Below are 10,002 nucleotides of genomic sequence, written 5' to 3' on the forward strand. Positions count from 1 at the left end.
TTGCAAGTGAAGTTGCTGCCTCCTAGGAATAAAACGTATTCGACACAATGGCAATAGCTTTTTTTCCTGAAGCACCTGCTTCACAGTCACAACCATCTGTGCCCCATTCAATTTATCCAAATCCGGAATATTAGGAGCTATGTCACATTTCTCACCGTTTTGCATTTAGTTAATGGACTGAGGTCATGTATTTTTGGAAAACGTTAACCCTGCCAGGCTGTTAATCCTGTTCGGGTCATTACTCATCACTCTATCCAAAATGGTCTGCCCCTTTGTGAAACAAAATAAATCGAAGGTACTGTTACACATTGGGCCGTGCAGCAAGTAGTTAAAGTTCTGTTTGTTTTGGCATGGTTGCTGAGATTGCACAACTCAAGGCCTGAGTTGAAATGTTAAGTGATTGATTTTTCCCCCTATTAGCTCTTGAAGATGAATATTCTTGCTTAATGCAATGTCCCTGCTGTAATGTTGCAAATCAGTGGAAATATCTTCACTTCCCCTCTCGGTTCAGTAATATTTCACTCCTGCTGAATTTGCATTCAGACTTAAGTTATCCACTTACTTTTCACAATTCTGAAAGAGCAAATTCAGTTTGTAAATTAGCTTAAATGTACAGATGATTTCAGCACTCAGCTGTGAAAACAAGGCCTGGTGAACTTCAAACGAAAAGGCTGTGCAAATTGATCAATCTGCTTTGTATTTGTTTTAAGATAATTCTCAAGAAGGATATTTTCCTTTGTCTAAAGTACAATAATTGTGTGAACAAAGATAATGGCGTGGACCTTGAACTTCTTTCATGTTGTGCACTGTTTATGTGTGTTTCATGGTGTGTTTGGAAGTCCTTCTTGAAAGTATTTGAAACTGAGTTTGTGGTCACTGAAGTCTAGTTTTCCTCCCAGCTATTCCTTGTGCATATTCGTTTTTTTTAGAGGTACAAAGTGGAAACAGGCCCTTCTGCCCTCCAAGTCCAGGCCAACCAGCGATCCCCACACACTAAAGGGCCTGTCCCACTTGGCCGTCATTTACGCGACAGGTCGGTAGTGACTGACGCGTAACGGTCGGGCGCGTCATCATGCGTCCGCGCAGCCGTCTGGAGCGCGTGACGTCATTTGAAGATAGACACAAAATGCAGGAGTGACTCAGCGGGACCAGCAGCATCTCTGGAGAGAAAGAATGGATGATATTTCGGGTCGAGAGTCTTCTTCAGTCTGAAGAAGGGTCTTGACCCGAAACGCCACCCATTGCTTCTCTCCAGAGATGCTGCCGGTCCCGCTGAGTCACTCCAGCATTTTGTGTCTATCTCCAACTTTCTTGGCCCCGCTCTGGGAGTAGAAGTGGGGGCGGATCCGGACCGCAACGTCCGTGAGCTTGTGCTGCTGTTGGAGGTGAGATGTTGCACCGTGCCAGGGTCTTGGGCCTGTCCCACTTGGGCCGTCAGTTCCGCGATAGGCCGTTGGTGCGCGAAGAATTTGTGCAGGACAAAGTCCACACTCATCCATGCCACTACACACTCCTCCTCCACACCACTCCATGCGCCCGTCCCGCGCTACCTACTCGCTACCCACCCGCTACCCACATGCTAGCAGGTCACGTAAATGGCGCGCGAATGACGGCCAAGTGGGACAGGCCCTTCACGCTATCCTACACACTAAGGACAGTTTACAATTTTACCAAAACCAATTAACTTCCAAACCAGTACATCTTTGGAGTGTGGAAGCAAACCGGAGCACCCAGAGAAAACCGTGCAGGTCACGGGGAGAATGTACAGATAGTCAGGATCAAGCTTAGGTCTCTTGTGCTGTAAGGCAGCAACTCTACTGCTGTGCCACCGTGTCGCACCAGCAATGCATTTGATGCACTAATGCAAGAAGTTAGCTAATGCAGGTGACATTCAATAGCACATGTAGGCAACTCATAAGGTCGTAATCATAAGACACAGAAACAGAACTACGCCATTCGGCCGATCAACTCTGCTCCGCCGTTCGATCATGGCTGATTTTTTTCCCCCTCTCAACCTCATGTACAACCCAATACTAATGTGGAATCAAGCCTCAGGGCTGCCAACTCTCACGTTTTGAGCGTGAGAATCACGCCCTCAAGCCCTCACGCCCTCACGCTGATCAGACATTTCTCACGCTCTGTGGTGAGAAATTCTGTGATCAACGAAAATTAAAAAACTCGGATAGACTGCATGGTCCGCGGGTGTTGGAGAGCAGGGGCTGCGGGAGGGATGGGAGCAGAACCAGCGGCGGGAACAGATGCATGGAGCCAGGACTTCAAAGGTATCAAAGGTATTTTATTGGTCACATTCACATACATCGAGGTGTAATGACGTGAAATGCTTTTTGCCATTTTGCAGCACACAAAAAAAAAAATACAGACATAACACCAATGAGAGTCTTAAACACAAAGAACATCCCCCCACAATGGCTCCCACCATGAGGGAAGGCACAAAGTCCAGTCCCCAACCCCAGTTCACCCATAGTCGGGCCTATTGAGGCCTCCACAGTTGCCTCTACGGAGGCCCGATGTTCCTGGCCGTTCTCGCCGGGTGGTGGTGCTCCGGCGTTGGGAGAGTCCTCACAGCGGCCTGGGAACCCTGGAACGGCCGCCTCCGTGCTGGAGGCCGCGGCTTCTGAAGCCGACAAGGCCGCGCCGGTTGGAGCTCCACAACTGGCGATCTCGTCGCGAGATCCCAGGCTCCCGGTGTAAAGTTCGGCGCCGCCGCCTGCAGCTGGTCGCTCCACAGTCCCGCAGCTCCGCGATGTTTTACCCGGCTGTCTCAGCTCACCGGAACTCCAGCGCGGCTTAACATTCCTTAAACACTAATAACTCTTTTATTTTTCATCAATGGGAAAAATCCGCTTGTCCTGCGCAGCAGAGGGGGACTCTGAGTAAGATGGCCAAAAATCATAGCCGTACGTGGCAGAGTTTTTTCTAAAATCAATATACAGAACAACAGAAAGTGGCCAAGATCAGGCTTTTAATAATATAGATTTCTAGAAGATGTAACTCCTAAGTCTGTTGCAGAGAGGAGTATGGTCAGTGTTGTCTATCTGGCCTTTAATAAGGCTTTTGATAAGATTCCATGCTAGGATGGGCCAGAATGTTTGAGCTTATGTGAACGGGAAGCTTGGCGTATGAATCTTAAAGTTGTCTTGCCAATAGGGGGCAGGGGGATGTGATGCTTTTCTGATTGTCTGTGACCAGCGGTGTACCACTGGGGCTAACCTTTGTTTGTGAGGGACATTAATGACTTTGAAGTGAATAGAGGGGTGGCATGGTGGCGCAGCAGTAGATTTGCTGCCGTATAGCCGCTTACAGCGCCAGAGACCCTGGTTTGATTCCAACTGCGGGTGCTGTCTGTACGGAGTTTGGACGTTCTCCCCGTGACCGCGTGGATTTGCTCCGGGATCTTCAGTTCCCTCCCACACTCCAAGGACGTACAGGTTTGTAGGTTAACTGGCTTGGTACAAGTGTAAATTGTCCCTGGTGTGTGTAGGATAGTGTTAATGTGTGGGAATCGCTGATCAGCACAGAGCCAGTGGGCCGAAGAGCCTGTTTAAAAACATAGAAACGTAGAAAATAGGTGCAGGAGTAGGCCATTCGGCCCTTCGAGCCTGCACCGCCATTCAATATGATCATGGCTGATCATCCAACTCAGTATCCTGTACCTGCCTTCTCTCCATACCCCCTGATCCCGTTAGCCACAAGAGCCACATCTAACTCCCTCTTAAATATAGCCAATGAACTGTGGCCTCAACTACCTTCTGTGGCAGAGAATTCCACAGATTCACCACTCTCTGTGTGAATTTTTTTTTTCTCATCTCAGTCCTAAAAGATTTCCCCCTTATCCCTAAACTGTGACCCCTTGTTCTGGACTTCCCCAACATCGGGAACAATCGTCCTGCATCTAGCCTGTCCAACCCCTTAAGAATTTTGTAAGTTTCTATAAGATCCCCCCTCAATCTTCTAAATTCTAGCGAGTACAAGCCGATGTAGCGAGTTTCCGTGCTGTAACTCTAAACTAAAGTAATGGAGGTATGAAAAGTAAGTGCTAATGTGAGGTAAAGTTATAGTGCTGTAGTGTAGAGTGAGACCAGTTGACTTAGGCCGCAGTATGACAGATAGATACAACTGGGCAGAGCAATGGCAAATCAAGTTTCATCCTGACTAGTGTGAGTTCGTGTATTTTTGGACATTAAAGGGCAGGATGTACACAGTAAATTGTAGGGACCTGGGGAATATTGATAAATGGAGACATCTTGGGGTTAAGACCATTAATTCCTGAAAGAGCCCTCACAGATGCGCAAGGTGGTGAGGGAAGCACATGCTTTTCAAGCCAAGGACTGAATATGGGTAAATGGGATTCATGTAGATGGGTGCAGTGGGCAGTTGGTGCGAAAAAGGTGCTGTACGACTCTGTCATTCCATAAATGCTGGCATCTTTTTCCCTCCATAAGCAAAAGGATTTGAGTATGGGAGCAGGGAGGTTCTACTGCAGTTGTACAGGGTCTTGGTGAGACCACACCTGGAGTATTGCGTACAGTTTTGGTCTCCAAATCTGAGGAAGGACATTATTGCCATAGAAGGAGTGCAGAGAAGGTTCGCCAGACTGATTCCTGGGATGTCAGGACTGTCTTATGAAGAAAGACTGGATAGACTTGGTTTATACTCTCTGGAATTTAGGAGATTGAGAGGGGATCTTATAGAAACTTACAAAATTCTTAAGGGGTTGGACAGGCTAGATGCAGGAAGATTGCTCCCTGTACTGTTGGGGAAGTCCAGGACAAGGGGTCACAGTTTAAGGATAAGGGGGAAATCCTTTAAAACCGAGATGAGAAGAACTTTTTTTCACACAGAGAGTGGTGAATCTCTGGAACTCTCTGCCGCAGAGGGTAGTTGAGGCCAGTTCATTGGCTATATTTAAGAGGGAGTTAGATGTGGCCCTTGTGGCTAAGGGGATCAGGGGGCATGGAGAGAAGGCAGGTACGGGATACTGAGTTGGATGATCAGCCATGATCATATTGAATGGCGGTGCAGGCTCGAAGGGCCGAATGGCCTACTCCTGCATCTATTTTCTATGTTTCTATAACATATAACCATTTAGCGCACGCTGTGTGTTTCAGTCAGCACAAGTGTTCTCAGTCTGAAGAAGGGTCTTAATCCAAAACATCATCCATTCCTTCTCTCCAGAGATGCTGCCTGTCCCATTGAGATACTCCAGCATTTTGTGTTTGTCTTCAGTGTAAACCAGCATCTGCAGTTCTCCACAGCATTCCTGTATTGATGAGTGAAGTGAAGTGAATACATTTTATTAGCCAAGTATGTATACATACATGGAATTTGTATGGTGCTTTGCTTGCAAGTAACAACACGATATACAATAGTCAATTAAAAATAAAACATTATAATTTAAACATGTGAAACATGAGTTGATCTGTATCAGCATGCATTCATATATGTCAGAAACATAGAAAATAGGTGCAGGAGTAGGCCATTCGGCCATTCGGGCCTGCACCGCCATTCAATATGATCATGGCTGATCATCCAACTCAGTATCCTGTACCTGCCTTCTCTCCATACCCCCTGATCCCTTTAGCCACAAGGGCCACATCTAACAATGAATTGGCCTCCACTGCCTCCTGAGGCAGAGAATTCCACAAATTCACAACTCTCTGGGTGAAAAAGTGTTTTTCTCATCTCAATTTTAAATGGCCTCCCCTTTATTATTAGACTGTGGCCCCTGGTTCTGGAATCCCCCAACAATGGGAACATTTTTCCTGCATAGAAACATAGAAAATAGGTGCAGGAGTAGGCCATTCGGCCCTTCGAGCCTACACTGCCATTCAATATGATCATGGCTGATCATCCAACTCAGTGCCTTCTCTCCATACCCCCTGATCCCTTTAGCCACAAGGGCCACATCTAACTCCCTCTTAAATATAGCCAATGAACTGGCCTCAACTACATTCTGTGGCAGTGAATTCCACAGATTCACCATTCTCTGTGTGAAAAATGTTTTTCTCATCTCGGTCCTAAAAGACTTCCCCCTTATCCTTAAACTGTGACCCCTCGTTCTGGACTTCCACAACATCGGGAATAATCTTCATGCATCTAGCCTGTCCAACCCCTTAAGAATTTTGTAAGTTTTTATAAGATCCCCCCTCAATCTTCTAAATTCTAGCGAGTACAAGCCGAGTCTAACCAGTCGATCTGTAACTGTACGAATGGACTATATGCTGTCTTTATGTATGCTGTGTGTGTGTGTGTGTGTGTGTGTGGTGTGTGTGTGTGTGTGTGTGTGTGTGTGTGTGTGTGTGTGTGTGTGTGTGTGTGTGTGTGTGTGTGTGTGTGTGTGTGTGTGTGTGTGTGTGTGTGTGTGTGTGTGTGTGTGTGTGTGTGTGTGTGTGTGTGTGTGTGTGTGTGTGTGTGTGTGTGTGTGTGTGTGTGTGTGTGTGTGTGTGTGTGTGTGTGCATTTGCGCGCACCTGTATCTGTTTTATGTGTGGGTGTGGATGCACCTGCATCTATTTTGATAGTTGTGTGTGGGTGGACGTGTCGGGTTGAAGCGGTCGGTATGGAACCAGGTTATCAGTGCAACCATGTCGGTCTATCAGCCACCTCACTCTGGCACATTTGGCTGACCTATGATTACAGCTGCAGGTCCTGTTCACGGAAACCACCCGCAGCGTTTTTTGTAAGCAGCAGTCTGCGGAGGAAAGTTGTTTGCTGGGAGTTGTGCAAGGGTGTGTGTGTGTATGTGTGTGAGGCCGAGAATGAAACGAGGCAGGGTGTGACGAGAATGAGCAAAAAAAATTCTGAAAGCTAAACTAAACAACATTCAGAGCAGTGAAAAAAAAATCAAATAGTTCCCATAACAACTTCTAGTTCCAAGTGATGTGGACAAGGGTACGGCATTTAAAAAAAATAATACACATTGTCCAGATTTGTGTATTAGTGTTCCCAGCTAGGAAAACTTTACCACCTGGCATTTCAAAAATGTAGTTAATCCGGTTGCTCAGTAACATAACTATTTGCAATAAGCTGTGTTAAATTATCCAAGGACACATATCACATTCCAAGAATCTGTCTCTTCATAATTTTCTGCCTTCATTTCTGAAGAGGACAGTATTTTTAAAAATCTTGAATTTTGGCATCAGAAGAAATTAATAATGTAATCTTCTGCAATATTTGTTGAGCACCTTTCGTTATATCAGGATATCTCAAATGTTTACCAGCCAAGTTATTATTAACTCATTGTATTTTTGATTACAGTACTTGTGCATTATTGTGTTTACAGGCCTGTTGGACTGCATCAAGTACCATATCTCAGGAAGGATGTGCTGGCTCAGGAGAGGGTCCAGAGGAGGTTTACAACAGTGATCCTAGGAATAATTTGGTTAACATATGATCAATGTTTGACAGCACTGGGCTTGTACTCGCTGGAGTTTAGAAGGAGGAGGGGGTCCCCTCATTGAAACATAGCAACATAGAAACATAGAAATTAGGTGCAGGAGTAGGCCATTCGGCCCTTCGAGCCTGCACCGCCATTCAATATGATCATGGCTGATCATCCAACTCAGTATCCCGTACCTGCCTTCTCTCCATACCCTCTGATCCCCTTAGCAACAAGGGCCACATCTCACTCCCTCTTAAATATAGCCAATGAACTGGCCTCCACTACCCTCTGTGGCAGAGAGTTCCAGAGATTCACCACTCTCTGTGTGAAAAAAGTTCTTCTCATCTCGGTTTTAAAGGATTTCCCCCTTATCCTTAAGCTGTGACCCCTTGTCCTGGACTTCCCCAACATCGGGAGCAATCTTCCTGCATCTAGCCTGTCCAACCCCTTAAGAATTTTGTAAGTTTCTATAAGATCCCCTCTCAATCTCCTAAATTCTAGAGAGTATAAACCAAGTCTATCCAGTCTTTCTTCATAAGACAGTCCTGACATCCCAGGAATCAGTCTGGTGAACCGTCTCTGCACTCCCTCTATGGCAATAATGTCCTTCCTCAGATTTGGAGACCAAAACTGTACGCAATACTCCAGGTGTGGTCTCACCAAGACCCTGTACAACTGCAGTAGAACCTCCCTGCTCCTATACTCAAATCCTTTTGCTATGAAGGCTAACATACCATTCGCTTACCGAATAGTGAAAGGCTTGGATAGAATGGATATGGAGCGGATGTTTCCACTCGTGGGAGAGTCTAGGATTAGCCTCAGAATTAAAGGATGTTCCTTTAGGAAGGAGATGAGGAGGAATTTTGGTCAAGGGGTGGTGAACCTGTGGAATTATTTGCCACAGATGGCTGTGGAGGCCAAATCAGTGGGTATTTTTAAGGAAGAGATGGATAGATTCTTGATTAGTATGGGTGTCAGGGGTTATGGGGTGAAGTCAGGAGAATGGGGTTAGGAGGGAGAGATAGACCAGCCATGGAAAGAAAGAAAAGGAATGAAAAATCACCCATGCTGAATGGCGGAGTAGACTTGATGGGCCGAAAGGCCTAATTCTGCTCCTATCAGTTATGAACTGATGAACATATTTGTGGAGTGGGATTTAGTAGGCTCAGCTCTCTGACTGGGTGACAATTGCTGTGGGAGAGGCAGACTGATATCTTGTCCAAATATTCTGCATACCTGAAACTGAATTAAAGGCCTATTCCAGCTCCCATATGTTATTTTCCAGCTTAAACAAAACCAATTTGATGTCCGTGTGAAGAGTTCAGTGCAGTCAGAGTGAAGTCTGGGGTAATAAATGAAACTGACATTAAATGTGTGTTGTAATTGGGTGGGGTGGGTGAATGGTGGGTATGGTGCCAAATATGCTGCTGACGTGGTATAGTTTAATTCAACACAGATTCATTCCATGCATATTAAAGCCACATAAGCAACCGCTGTCCTGTATTGTACGCGCAAGGAACTGCAGATGCAGGTTATCAAAAAAGGCACAAAGTGGCAGAGTAACTCAGTGGGCCAGGCAGCATCTCTGGAGAATATGGATAGGTCAGGTCAGATCTGCCAAAGGGTCCTGACCCGAAACGTCAACTATCTATGTTCTCCAGGGATGCTCCCTGACCTGCTGAGTTACTCCAGCACCTTGTGTCATTCTTGCAGCCCATTATTCATCCACAGATGCATCTCTTATGTCAACCGGCATAGATCCAGATCAGATTCAACTTTAATTGTCATTGTCAGTGTACAGTACAGAGACAACGAAATGCAGTTAGCATCTCCCTGGAAGAGCGACATAGAATATGAGCAATAAATACATCTATTTACATGCATACAGTCATAGTGTATTCCTGGTGGGAGCAGTGTCCGGGGGGGGGGGGGGGGGGGTGATTGGCAGTCACCGAGGTACGTTGTTGAGTAGTGTGACAGCCGCAGGGAAGAAGCTGTTCCTCGACCTGCTGGTCTGGCAACGGAGAGACCTGTAGCGCCTCCCGGATGGTAGGAGGGTAAACAGTCCATGGTTGGGGTGAGAGCAGTCCTTGGCGATGCTGAGCGCCCTCCGCAGACAGCGCTTGCTTTGGACAGACTCAATGGAGGGGAGCGTGGAACCGGTGATGCGTTGGGCAATTTTCACCACCCTCTGCAATGCCTTCCGGTCGGAGACAGAGCAGTTGCCATACCATACTGTGATGCAGTTGGTAAGGATGCTCTCGATGGTGCAGCGGTAGAAGTTCACCAGGATCTGAGGCGACAGATGGACCTTCTTCAGTCTCCTCATGAAGAAGAGACGCTGATGAGCCTTCTTGACCAGAGTAGAGGTATTGTCACTGTGCACAAGTTCTATCTCTCAAGTTGACCCAATGTGAGATTATGGTGATGGGTAATTGTTAATTATTTAAGTATCCTTAAAATGATTGGTTTAAAACCATGAAATTGTTGATTTATGGTCGATGGAATTGCTCAACAGGTCGGGAGCCTCCTTGGAGAGAAATACAGAATTTCAGACCCAACCTTTTTATCAGAAGCCATTCTGACGAAGGAACATCAAAC

General features: G+C 46.3%; 1 protein-coding gene across 1 annotated transcript in view; it reads left to right on the forward strand.

Moving 5' to 3' along the window:
• Positions 1–10,002, forward strand: part of LOC129706695 (E3 ubiquitin-protein ligase znrf2-like) — a 135,664-nt gene that overhangs the window by 50,386 nt on the left and 75,276 nt on the right. The window lies entirely within an intron of this gene.

Source organism: Leucoraja erinacea, chromosome 2 (assembly GCF_028641065.1).
Source record: "Leucoraja erinacea ecotype New England chromosome 2, Leri_hhj_1, whole genome shotgun sequence".
Lineage (NCBI taxonomy): Eukaryota > Metazoa > Chordata > Chondrichthyes > Rajiformes > Rajidae > Leucoraja > Leucoraja erinaceus.